This window comes from Vipera ursinii (genome assembly GCF_947247035.1).
Source record: "Vipera ursinii genome assembly, chromosome: 3".
In the NCBI taxonomy this organism is placed as follows: domain Eukaryota; kingdom Metazoa; phylum Chordata; class Lepidosauria; order Squamata; family Viperidae; genus Vipera; species Vipera ursinii.
This window is the reverse complement of record NC_139516.1, coordinates 104,860,870-104,873,081: the sequence shown is the minus strand read 5'-3', so window position 1 is coordinate 104,873,081 and position 12,212 is coordinate 104,860,870.

Sequence of the window (12,212 nt, the reverse complement as noted above, 5' to 3'; positions counted from 1 at the left end):
TGAATGTTTTTATTTTGCTGCCAAGGCCTTATCAGAAGACAATTACTAAAGCTTGAGGAATTAACCCTTGCTAGTCGTGCCTGCTTGTCTGTCTGTTTGTAACCCGGGGGGGGGGAACAGAACAATGGGTGAAAGGGAGCTGACGTGGCATGTCTTATGAGATTGGCCCTGAGAAAGGCCTGGAATTCTGATGCAGTGAATTGGGCTCTGTTGTTGGAGACTACGATGTCCGGAAGCCCATGCATTGCAAACAATGACCATAACACCTGGATGGTCCTTGCAGTAGTCATATTGGGAATTGGAACCACCTCCAACCATTTAGAGTGGCTGTCAACCACTATTAAAAACAACTGTCCCTGAAAGGGTCCAGCAAAATCTATGTGGATTCTTGACCATGGTGTGTGCGTTTCCTCCCATCAGTGGACAGGGGCGTGGGTCAACTCTGGTCTGGACTGCTGACATGTGTAACACCCATGTACTTGGGCCTCAATAGCTTTATCTAGCCCGGGCCACCAGAGGTAGCTCCTCATCAGTGCCTTCATCGGGATGATGCCCGATGGCCTTCATGCAAAGACTGGAGAACCCTGGTGTTCTGAACCAGCCCTCTTCTCGCACCCCTAATCAAAGGAAGAGTCTGGAAAGCGTCCAAGATCAAAAGGCTTCTGCCAAGTTTTAATTACACTGTTACAAAAATACAAGAGCTTGACTTCTCAAACGAAAAAGTTGCTTTCAGCAACTAGCCCCTCCCCAAACACTTCTTTTATAGAGAGCTCAGGGCGTGGTCTCCCTGTGCCTCCTCCCGAGGAGTCCCATAGCCTTCCTTTGTTTGTCCCTGCTCGTCTGCCTCCTGCGTCGGGCGTCCTTGAACAGGGCCAGCTGTGGGTCATCATCCTCCGCACTCTCGGGCTCACACAGCTGAGAAGAGGTTCCCGGCTGAGGACTCTGCAAAGTCTCCAAATCATCATCAGCCGGTTCGTTTCCCTCCTCCCCCACATCTGAGTCCTCCGATACATCGGACCCGGCTGTCGGGCCCACAGGCTGGCCCTGAGTCACAACACTATCCCGCACCGCAGGGCCCTTCCCCCGGGTCTGCCGATCCGGATGCGGTCGGGATGGGAACTGTTCGTGAAAAGCAGTCACCAACGCAGGGGCATGAACGGCGGTCGCGTCTTCCCATGTGAAGTCCTCCGGCCCGTACCCTTTCCACTCGATCAGGTACTGGAAGCGACCTTTCAGCCAGCGGGAATCCCTGATGCTGGCGACCTCGTACTCGGGGGTGCTGTCGCCATCACGAGGTCCTGATGGGGGAGGTTCCGCTTGGCGAAGTGGACAAGCCGGTTGTTCGGGGACCAACAAGGACCGATGGAAGACGGGGTGCACGCGCAGGGAACGTGGCAGAGTTAAACGATAGGCGACCGGGTTGATGACGGCCTCGACTGGGAACGGTCCAAGGTAACGGTGGTCCAGCTTCCTCGCCGGCCGAGTGGATGGTAGGTTCCTGGTGGACAGCCAGACCCGATCCCCCACCGATAATGGAGGCGTATCCCTTCTCGACCGATCGGCGAACCTCTTGTAGTCGGCCTTGGCCTTCTCCAGCTGCCGTCGCACCAACCGATGGATCGCCTGTAACTCCGCCATGAATTCGTTCGCTGCCGGCTCCGGTGAGTCCACGGGAGAAAGGGGGAAAAACCGAGGGTGATAACCCACATTGGCCAAGAACGGTGTCATCTGCGTGGAGGTGTGCTGCGAGTTGTTAAAGGCAAACTCGGCTATGGCCAAATAGTCCACCCAATTGTCCTGCTGCAGGTTAACGTAGCAGCGCAGATACTGCTCCAAAATGCCGATGACCTTCTCGGTACCCCCGTCGGTCTGAGGATGATGCGCGGACGAGAGGCAAACCTTAATGTCCAACGCCCGCATCAACTCCTGCCAGAAGCGGGCTGTAAACTGGGCCCCCCTATCGGAGACGACTCTATCGGGAAGGCCGTGCAGCCGGAACACCTGTTGGATGAACATGCGACTAGTGGCGCGAGCTGACGGTAAGCCGCGACAGGGGATGAAGTGCGCCATCTTGGTCAACATGTCCACCACCACAAACACTGTCGTGAAGCCGGAGGATGGGGGTAGATCCGTCAGAAAGTCCATGGACACAGCCCCCCAGGGTCTCTTGGGCGTTGGCAAAGGCTGCAGTAAACCAGGCGGGGCCCCTGTCGCTGACTTGGCCTGCCTGCATGGGACGCAGGAGGTGACATAAGACTGGACATCGTGTCGGACTCGGGGCCACCAGAATGTACGGGAGACCAGGTTCAGAGTCTTGAACAGGCCAAAATGCCCCGCAGCCGGGTTATCATGACATTGGCTGAGGACGAGTCCCCTGAGTGGCCCTCCTGGAACATAGAGCCGGTCACGATAATACAGGAGTCCATCCGTGACCGACCAAGGCGAATCTGGCCCCACCTCTTCCTTCCGCTGAGCCACCCACGCCTCCTGCTGCTGCGCCTCCCGGATCCGAGCCCGTATATCCACCGGCTCCCGCACCGCAGCAAAAGACTCGACGGGGATCACGGTCCTGGGCGGAAGCTTGTCTTCCACTCGGGTGTACTCGGGCTTCCTGGACAGAGCATCCGCTCTCTGGTTGTGCCCGCTTGGTATGTACCGCACCCGGAAGTCAAACCTCGCAAAGAAGAGGGACCACCGGATCTGGCGTTGGTTCAAATTCCGAGCGGTCTGCAGGCTTTCCAGATTCTTGTGGTCCGTCCGGACCTCGATTTGATGCCGCGCCCCCTCCAAATGATGCCTCCAAGCCTCGAACGCCGCCTTGATGGCCAGCAGCTCCTTCTCCCAGATGGTATAGTTGCGCTCCGAGGGATTCAATTTCCGTGAGTGATACGCGCAAGGGAAAAGGGTACCGTTGGGCGTCGCTGCCTGAAGTAACACGGCCCCAATGGCAATGTCGGAGGCGTCCGCCTCCACGACAAACGGCCGTTGCGGGTCAGGATGCTTCAAGATGGGCTCCTTCATGAAGGCGTCCTTCAGAGCTTGGAACGCCTGTTGTTCGGGGGCGTTCCACTGGAACCGAGTCTTCTTCTGCAGGAGCCGGGTGAGGGGGGCTGTCAAGGCAGCAAAGCCAGGGATGAATGTCCGATAGTAGTTGGCAAATCCAAGAAGTCGCTGAATATCCTTCACGCGACGCGGGGGTTGCCAACTCTGCAACGACTCAACTTTACTCGGTTCCATGGCGATGCCCTCAGGAGAAATGCGGTGACCCAAGAAATCAATGGTCACCTGGTAGAACTGGCACTTCTCCAACTTGGCAAACAGCCGATGATTCCGGAGGCGCTGCAGGACCTGACGGAGATGCTGATGATGCGCTTCACGCGACGGGGAGTAAATCAGGATGTCGTCCAGGTAAATCACAACAAACTGGTCCAACAGATCCCGAAAGACGTCATTCATAAAATGCTGAAACACAGCGGGGGCGTTGGTCAGGCCAAACGGCATCACCGTGTACTCGAAATGTCCATAGCGAGTACCAAACGCCGTCTTCCACTCATCACCCGGCCGAACCCTGACGAGGTTGTAAGCTCCACGCAGGTCCAGTTTCGTGAAGATCTTAGCCTCCCGGAGTCGGTCCAAGAGCTCGGGGATGAGGGGCAGCGGGTAGCGGTTACGCACCGTGATAGCGTTGAGTTTCCGGTAGTCACAGCAAAGCCGTAACTCGCCCGACTTCTTTTTGACGAAGAGCACGGGCGCAGACACTGGCGAGGACGAGGGCCGGATGAAACCACGAGCCAAGTTCTTCGTCAGGAAGTCCCGCAATGCAGCCAACTCGGGCTCCGACATGGAGTACAAACGCCCCACTGGGAGAGGCGCATCAGGGACTAGGTCAATGGAGCAGTCGTAGGGCCTGTGCGGGGGTAATTGGTCCGCCTCTGACTCGCTGAACACGTCAGCAAAGTCGGACAGTTCGGGAGGCAAGGAAACCCCTGAGGAACCCTCCACCTGGCCGGCACAGATATGGCGGGTGTGGTCCACGCACTGCAAACTTGGGAAGGTGACCAAGTTCTGAGACCAATAGATCTGTGGATCATGCGCCCGGAGCCACGCCAGTCCCAAGACCACGGGGAAGTGCAGATCCGAAGTGACGTAGAACTGAATGGCCTCCACATGGGTACTGATGGCCATACACACGGGTTGCGTGGTGGCCGTGATAGGCCCGGACAGGAGCACTCGACCATCGATGGTCTCCACAAGCATGGGCGGATCCACTGGACACTGGGGAACAGCCCATTTGGCCACAAAGGCCGAATCCATAAAGTTAGTGGTAGCCCCAGAGTCAATTAAGGCATGGACTGGAATCCCCTCTGACTTGCCAGGGAGGATCAGACGTGCCTCCAAAATCAAATGCCGTGGAGGTTCACAGGCACCGTCGGAACGGCGTCGCTCGGTGTGGATGTTGTGGGTCGCCCGATCTTTCACACCGTCTAGATCGGGCTCGGGCCGTTTCCCGATAACAAAGCAGGGGACTTTCTCGGGGCAGGCTTGGTCACTGACGCCCGCTGACGCTTCTTCGGGCAAGAAGCAGCCAAATGTCCAGGGTCCCCACAGTAAAAACACAACCCCTCCGATCGTCGTCTGTCCATTTCCGTCACCGATAGACGGGACCTGGCGGCACCCAGCTCCATTGGCTCCTCCCTCTGGACCGGGGGCTCACGCACAACAGGGGCGGCAGGGGTCTGTGGGGTGGCACGGCGACTCTTACGCTGCTGCAGCCGGGCATCGATCCGCAGACAAAGATGGATCAGCCCATTCAGGTCTGAGGGAATGTCCACGCGGGCCAGCTCATCCAACATCTCCTCTGACAAGCCATCCTGAAAGGCATCCACGAGCGCAGCCTCATTCCAGGCGGAATCCTGGCTAAGCAGCCGGAAATCGCTGATATAGGCCTGTAGAGGGCGCTGACCCTGCCTCAAAGCTTTCAGGCGTCGGGTGGCCGTCTGTGCCTTAATCGGGTCCTCGTACATGAGGCGCATATGGTCACAAAACCCCCCAAAGTTATCCAACAAAGGGCTAGGCTGTGCCAACAGAGGCGTGCCCCAACGAGCTGCATCTCCCGACAGAAGGCTCAACACGAATCCCACCTTATCTCGGTCAGTGGGGAAATCAGCTGCTCTCACGCTGATATAAAGCTGGCATTGTCCCAGGAAGGCAGGAAACAGTTCTGGATTACCAGCGAATTTATCCGGCATAGCTATCTGACATTTCCTCCTGGGTGGGGGGGCAGCATGTACCTGAGCCTGCAGTTGTGCCACCTGAGTGGCCAGCAAGGTGAGTTGCTGGTTGAGCTGGACATTCTCGGCAAGAAGCTGCTCCATCGTAGTATTAAGGGGTGGGTGGCTGAAAGCAAACTGTTCTGAACCAGCCCTCTTCTCGCACCCCTAATCAAAGGAAGAGTCTGGAAAGCGTCCAAGATCAAAAGGCTTCTGCCAAGTTTTAATTACACTGTTACAAAAATACAAGAGCTTGACTTCTCAAACGAAAAAGTTGCTTTCAGCAACTAGCCCCTCCCCAAACACTTCTTTTATAGAGAGCTCAGGGCGTGGTCTCCCTGTGCCTCCTCCCGAGGAGTCCCATAGCCTTCCTTTGTTTGTCCCTGCTCGTCTGCCTCCTGCGTCGGGCGTCCTTGAACAGGGCCAGCTGTGGGTCATCATCCTCCGCACTCTCGGGCTCACACAGCTGAGAAGAGGTTCCCGGCTGAGGACTCTGCAAAGTCTCCAAATCATCATCAGCCGGTTCGTTTCCCTCCTCCCCCACATCTGAGTCCTCCGATACATCGGACCCGGCTGTCGGGCCCACAGGCTGGCCCTGAGTCACAACACCTGGGTCTGAGTGAGCTTGGGACTATGACCCTACTACCCCAAAGGATGAACCCCTTGTGAGCCAAAAGCTTGTTTTTCTGACTGAATAAAACATGCGACTTAGGATTTTGTCGGCTGGCGTTTTTGCAGCAACATCTCCCGCATGTAGGGGAAACTCTGACAAGTCTTGTATTGCTAATATGTGTGCAGCTGGAGCCGGATCGGGCTTCACATGTGGCAAGGGCAATCTGCTAAGGCCGTCTGCGTGGCCCATTTCTTTGCTGGGTTTGTGAACCAACCTGTAGTCATAGGCTGAAAGGAAGATAGACCACCTCAACATTCATGGTGACAGAATTTGAGGTGTCTGCTTGCTCATTGTGAACAAGCCTAGCAAGGGTTTGTGGTTGGTAAATACCATGACCTGCCTCCCATATAAATAGTCATGAAATTTCTTAACCCCGGCCATGATGGTCAAGGCCTCTTTGTCAATTTGCGCGTAATTGCACTCCACTGAGGACAAGGTCCTCGAGTAATATGCGATGGGTGACTGTCTCCCATCCACCGACAAGTGACTCAGCACAGCTCCAACCCCATATAGGAATGCATCACACACGATGCAAACTGGCAGCTTTTCATTAAAGTGCATGAGCACCGAGTTCAAGGACAATGCCTTGACTGCCTGAAAACTCCTTTCATGGAGCTTGGTCCACTGCCATTGAGTATTTTTGTCTAAGAGCCGGTGTAGCGGCTCTGCCACTGTGGCCTTGTTAGGGAAGAATGAATGATAAAGGTTGAGGAGGCCCAAGAAGGCTTGAAGCTCTCCCTTGGACCTAGGGCTTGATGCCAGCTGAATTGCTTTCAACTTTGATTCTGCAGGATGGATGCCCTCGGCATTGATTCGAAACCCAAGGAATTCTGTAGACTGAACCACAATCTTGCATTTGTCTCTCTTTAATTTAAGTCCTGCGGCACGGAACTGCTGAAGGACAGCTCTAAGCCACTCAGCCAGAACTTCTGTGGACTCCCCAGTGATGAGTACATCATTGAAGTAGGGGAAGACCCCAGGAATACCCTTGAACGTGCGCTCCATGATCCCCTGAAAAATCCCTGGGGTTACACTCACCCTGAATTGAAGGCGCTTTACCTTGAAGGCTCCCCCTGTGCGTAACAATCATTTAGACGGCTGCCATGGCCTCATCCACTGGCAGCTGTTGATAGGCCTGCACTAAATCTAATTTAGTGAACACGCAGCCTCCTTGCAATGATGCCAGAATATGGCTGACTACTGGGACGGTGTACGCATTCTGCTATAGTGCCCGGTTAATGGTACACTTGTAGTCAGCACATATTCGTACCTCTCCATTGGCCTTGAGTGGCATTACAATGGGGGTCTCCCACTCCTCACTGTCTATGGGCTGCAAAACCCCTTAACAAGCTCGTCCAGCTCTGCATCAATTTTATGTTTTAATGCAAAGGCACACGGCGGGGCTTAACCCGAATTGGCACGACCTGGGGATTAAGTTTAAAAGCTATTGGAGGGCCATTGTACTCTCCCAAATCTGGGCTGAAAACATCTGCGAATTCCTTGAAGATGGAAGATAAATCTGTCGTTTTAGTCTGGTGAATGCCGGTTACTTGGATGCCCAATGCATCAAACCAATCGAGCCCTATGAGGCTCGTACGTTGGTCATCTACCACAATAACATCTAGAGGGCCTTAAAACCCCTTGAACGTCACCACAAGTGTGGCCTCACCCTTGACCGCCACTCTGGAATTCTGGAAATCAGTAAGTAGAATATTAGATGGTTGTAGCTTGAGCCATCTGTTGCTATGGCTGCAAACATGCCGAAAAGTTCTGATGGAGATGATGGACACAGCTGAGCCTGTGTCCAGTTCCATTTTACATGGAACCCCTTGAAATTTGACCTGCAGTCACAACTTCTGTTTAAGAGGTCGGTGGGCACCAGTGTGGAAAATGCTCTGGCGGCTAGAACAGAACCCTACTCAATGTTGCCCCAGGCCCTCGGTACCTCTCCTGAAAGTCTCATCCAGCTGGTGGTCCCTCTGGCAACCTCGACAGACTGCGGCAATGTGGCCTGGTTTTCCATATGCCCGGCATGTGGCTGTCCTGAAACAGCAATCTGCACATTGATGGTGGCCTCTGGAGCCCAAGCATCTTGGGGACAGAACTGCCTTGTCAGCCGGCCTTGTTCCTCTTTCGTGGTGCCGCTGAATCTTGTCGACTTCGTGGTTGGAGTCGGTGTCTTCCAATTGTTCGGCATCCTCGTGGTGGACAGTTTCTGCAGATGGCGTGCTTTTGGAGGGCCGCAATGCCTTCACAGCCCCTCTGGTGGCTTCGTCCACCATGACCTCCTTTAAGTCCTCTTGAAGTGAGAGAGTCTCCTTCGCAAAGAGCTTTTGTTGGAGTTCTCTGTTCCTGAGTCCACAGACTAAGCGGTCTCTTAGTCGCTCCTCTAGGTCAGAGAAATTGCAGAGTCGTGATACTTGACGAAGTGCTGCAATGAATTCTGTCGCTGACATGCCGGGTTGTTCACGTTGTTCGAAGGTGTGCCTCCATGCTATCACCGATAGCTTAAGCTCAAAATGGTCGCATAGTTTCTTCTTGAGGTCAGCATAAGTGACGGTTTACAGTAGCGCCGGGACAACCAAGTTCTCGGCAATATCGAAGGTGGCTGGGCCACACATGCAGAGGAGGGTTGCGGCCTTCAGCCCATCTTCGCTGACTTGATTTGCATGCAGGTAGTTCTCTATGTGGGAAATGTAGGATGACTATCCCTCCAGGTGTGTCACGTTGAATTCCTCGAGCTTTCCAACCTTCACCATGGTGCGTAGTCTTCGCAGCTTGTGTCTTGCGTTGCCTCGTGCTGCTGGCTTCTGTGTAGGCCCTGGGACAGATGCTCAGGGAAGGGTAGTCTCCAGCATGGCTTGCTAGGCAGACCGAGGGTGGAGGGACGCTGTTCCCTACCAGACTCTGTGCTGGTCTCACCCCCTAGTGACTTCAGGCTCTTACAATGAAGCAGCACATCCCATCTTTGTTGCCAGTGTTGTGTAGCCGGTTGTTTGCAGGCATTGAGTGAGATGGGAGGTTCAAACAGCAACAGGCTTTACTGAAGGTCAGAACACAACAGAAGCAACATAGGAGCTGCTGAGCAGCTATTTATATGGTTGGCCGATAGGCAGCAACCAATAGGTTTAAAGCAGTGGTTTCCCACCCAAAGACCTACTTAGCTGGCTGGAGACAACCAGTCTGGGCCGGCCCAGCAACCATTACAATCATACATGTGAACTAAGCGCTTAGCAATTGAACTAAGCAATTAGCAAGCAGTACAACATAAGCAAATACTTACAGCATGTAAAAGGCCAATACATTACCAAAATGGTCAGTCATAAAGAGTGGGAGACAAAATATTTTTGGTCTACATCAAAATACACTTTGAAAAGCACATCCTCTCAAAAAAGGCATGCACTTTGAAACACACTTCATCCGAAAGCATCCTTTTAAAATGTTTAGGGGAAAAAATGAGCCAAGAATTGCTTTGCAGAATCATGAGACATAATGACACCCAAAAGATATTCATGTTTGGAGCCTTTATGTTAGTTTGGGAAGGGCAGGTCATACACCACTTTGCGACAAAATCTCTCTCTCATAATCTAATCACAAAAATGTGCTTTGTGATTAGAGAATCCATGCAGCTCTTTGGCTACCGACTTTTGGAGGGCTGGAAAATGAGATGAGTGCTTTCAGATGAAGCTCACAAGGGAAAGAGGAAGAGAATAAGGCCTTCTTTTATGGCCTTTCCAAACCTGCATGTGATAGAATTATTATACAGCCAACAAAATCCATGGCAGTCTTTTGTTTCTTGACTGGAAAGCCTGCTGTGGCACATAGACCTGCATGTCCATTGCTGTGTATTTCTGTGCTCAATTATAGAATTATAGCCTTGGCTCAAATAGCAGCTATTCTGGTCATGAAAAAGAATACATATAGCCTCTTGATACTAAATTTATCCCATTTTATGTTGTTAAATTCAGCTGCAGAATCTAAATTTAAGCTCAGCGCTAAAAGACAGAATAATTCCCCCCATTAACTGAAGGAAACCTCTATGACTAGATTTCTTTGTCATATTAAACTTTAAACCATGGATTGTTTACTTATGGACCCCATTTCCACAGCATATTTTTAAGCATGTTAAATGCCCCCCTGAAATACTGGATTTACATGATATGTTAAGCAAAACAACAAAATAGATTATATGCAGAACTCATAATATTTGGATATACCTTATATACATCTTCCATTAAATTTGAAATACAGTTAAATGTAGACTAAGTGAGGATAGTCATATCAGGAAGGAGGAGGAAGCCTGGTGTCTTCAAGAGGTTTTGAACTACAGTTCTCATAATCTCTGATAATTAGCCATGTTAATTTGATATTTATAGATGCGTGGTTTAAAATATATGGAAGTTGCTTATCCTTGATGTAAAAACTGAAAAAGACGTGGCTGCCGTTGAAAACAAGAATTCTATGTCCTTTCCCTTATCTTAGCAACAAACAGTAAAGCACACAATGACTTGCATGATAATCAGACCAGGTCAGTACCCATAACCTGCCCCTATTTTTCCCTGATTGCTTTTATTGGCTTCCCCTGAAAAACCTGCAGACCTTTGATTATGTTACCTAGTTTGATATTGAAACATCTGCAAGAAAACAATCAAGCTCAGAGAGCACCAAGGTCCCACATTCCAGATCTCTGCATATTGTTAGGTTAAGATCCCTCAGGTAGAGATTCTAATGTAGTTTGCATTAAATCTCATTCTGCTTTGCTTATTTGGAGCCTTTCCTGGTAAGTCCATATTTTAGAGACTGCATTCAAATTTTTTTAGTATATTTTGCAAAGAGATGCCATTCCTTTGTTTTTAACTGTATTCCCTGGATCTTTAGAGACTGAATCTGAAATGTGCAAGAAATACTGGAAAACACAGGCATACGTTACATACATTACATATGAAAATTATGCTCTTGCTATCACTGGTGTGCTTCCTATTAATATATTATTACTGGCTTCTGGTTCTGGAATTTCGGTGCTCCCAAATGTGTGAGGGAATCGCTCCTCGTGTCACCTGGATTTCTTCATTGGGAGGCCCCTGTAAAGGGGTCGAAAGTTGCCCTGGAGGGGTAATGAGTGGGGGAGAGGTCTCTCCAGTCAGTGGTAGAAGGGCGGTGGCCCTCCTGTCAGCTTGGGGCTACTCTCTGAACCGAAGAAGAAAGGATCGGCCACTTCCATGGCCTATCATTTAGCCGTTTCCTGCCGAAGCCAAAAGCACAACAAAGCACTTGAAAGCACTTGAAAACTGGGTGAGAATTGCCTTCTTGTTTTCCTAATTGTCTACTTTTCCTGCCTAAAGCTTCTCAAATTTGCTTCCCCATGCAAGGAGAGAGGGAAGGGATTTCTTTTCCCCACCCTCCTTAAGTGTGGCCTTTGTCTACATTGGGAGAGAAAAGAAAAAGCCTTGTATTAAATTATACTGATTTATTGGTCTTACTACCTTTCTACTTTTGGCCCAAAGTTCCTATATTTACAGAAATGGACTATTCTACTTATTAGTCTAAAAAGGGGACAAAAAAAGAAATAAATAAAAAGATACTGAAAAGGTTTTGAAGTACTCTGGGGATATCTAGTGAATACTATTGGCAAACAAGCTTGCTTACATTTTGGACTGACCTTGGCATTAAGATAAAAACCTGAAACAGCTGGAGATGAATTTGGCTTAGACCTGTGGAGGTGGACTCTTACTGATTTTTGTTTGAAAAATAGCCTCTACCAAGGACTATTTATAATTATTACAAAATGGAGAAGGATCAACCACAAACCTCACTTGACTATAACCTTATACTTGAAACAATCTACAGAGTCACTGAGATGTCTATCTCCAGATTTAATAATTTACATGCCAAAGAATTTATACTTCAGAATATAACAAAATTGGAAGATATTGCTATTGAGACAGAGGAATATAAGCAACAATTATCCAAAGAACCGACAACTTTAAAAGTACAAGGAACTATCACTATGGCAAATAACCTTAAGGACCAACAACAAACTATGGGAAAACTTAATACTCAACTTTTGACTCCATCAAAAGAGCCTCTAACGTTAGAAGTAAACTATGTGCAAGATAGTGATGGTAACATAGAGGACGTGGAAGATAACAAAGACAGTTTCCTGAAAGCCTGGATAGCCAAGCATTAATTACAAAATTGGATAAGACTCTCTATTTAAAGCAGATGAACCCAGATGGAAGAGGAATCAGACCAAACTGAAGATAAAGTTT